Consider the following 1,835-nt stretch of genomic DNA (forward strand, 5'->3'; position numbering starts at 1 on the left):
CACACACACACACACACACACACACACACACACACACACACACACACACATGCTCTCACTGGTTATGTCCAGCAGGCCATTAACTAATTTCTAGCTTGACTTCCGGATTCTATGGGCTGTTTAACTTTTGAAAGGGACTAGAGAGGGTTCATATTGCAAACGCTTCTTTTTGAATGACTGTCTGTAAAAGCAACACTTGTGCAGCTAGGACATTCATCTTTGATTACCTAGAGCAATGATTGACTAACGGTTTGCACCGTTCGACCGTAAATTACCTGTTAATGCCTATACGTGCTCGAGCAGTGACAGATATGTGTTAGATGGATGGTGGGTTATTGTCGTTTCATTACCACTAGCTTTTCATCGTCGAAACATAATATTCTAGCTGTAGGAATCGAAGCATGCATTGTCCACGCTGTATGAATCATTGTGTTAACATTTCACGCCGTGTCATCGTTTCTAGCTGTATCTTATTATTCGAACTTTTAAAATTCAGTAGCGCAACACGGCCTCGTCTTTTTTTTCGTCGCACGTTCTTCGCTTTCATCGTCATTTCCTTTCCATCGTGTGATATGTTATCCGTTGAATAACGTTGTAACACTTTTAGATCAGCACTGAGATATGCTGAAGGTTGTCCTGGCGTGTGCTTTGTACGCGTACGATCCGTTCTCCATTTATGCGCGTGGTGTGAGTGACATTTGGACGTGAATAAATTGCATGTGGGTATCCTGTCAGAAAATTTTGCTAATTCATGTAGCCGCAAAACAATCAACTTGAATTGAACAATCGAACACCGAACTTGAATCAAATCGAATCGAACTCGAATCGAATCGAACATCGAACAATGAACTTGAATTGAATGAACTTGAATTAAGGCATTGAGCTTATATAGTGCGAAATGAGATCTGACAAATGAATGTAAAATGTGAGAATGCAGCAGCGCATTATGTGAATACCTGCCTCATTAACATGCACGTGATTAGTTTATGGGGGGGTAAGTTAGTTTCATTGCACGAAGATGTGGGTAGGGAAATACATTATATTTCGCTGATGTGGTCGGAATGTTTTTTAAATCAGCATCAATAACCGCGCATATAGAGCGCGCTGATCTACAATAAATCGACTGTATTCCGTCGACTACGATTGGGCCAAACTAGCAGTCTACTGGCGTGCACGTGCTTACTGGATAACACACTGCCCGAGAAAACTATATGCTTTAGCCATTTACAAATATTTGATCTTGTTGCGTTTTTCTTGTAACCCCCCGTACTGTTTTGCGCGGGTCTAGCGGCTACTGCACTGCACATTAGCGGTACTTCTGGTAGGAAAGGTGAACTACTGTCTAACCTTCGAATAACTTCATCAGAATGCGTTTGAACGTGTTATTTCGCGAGCGAATATAGAATTTTGGACGTGACAGCTCGCCTTCTCTTCCGCATTTCGCATGTGCGCGCCGGCACCCGCGCGTGTGCCTAGAGACAGAGACATATACTATATATTTATGTGTCAGTGTGCAGCGGCAGCCATGGCGGCAGCCAGCGTTTGTTGCAGATGAGCATTTGGACGGCATTTGCAGGAAATTGTCGGCAATAATAGGTGAAAGAGAGTATAGAAACATTAAGACTTTGGTAGTAAATAGATTTCGTATTTATTTAGCATTATATTTTATTGAAACGCTCCGAGTGCCTGTGGGAGAACGCACCTGTGTGTGCCTGCAAATGCCGTCCAAATGCTCATCTGCAACAAACGCTGGCTGCCGCCATGGCTGCCGCTGCACACTGACACATAAATATATAGTGTCCTAATACCTATATATTTATATGTGAGTTGGTCTA

This window comes from Priapulus caudatus, unplaced genomic scaffold, assembly GCF_000485595.1.
Source record: "Priapulus caudatus unplaced genomic scaffold, Priapulus_caudatus-5.0.1 Scaffold218, whole genome shotgun sequence".
Classification (NCBI taxonomy): Eukaryota; Metazoa; Priapulida; class Priapulimorpha; order Priapulimorphida; family Priapulidae; genus Priapulus; species Priapulus caudatus.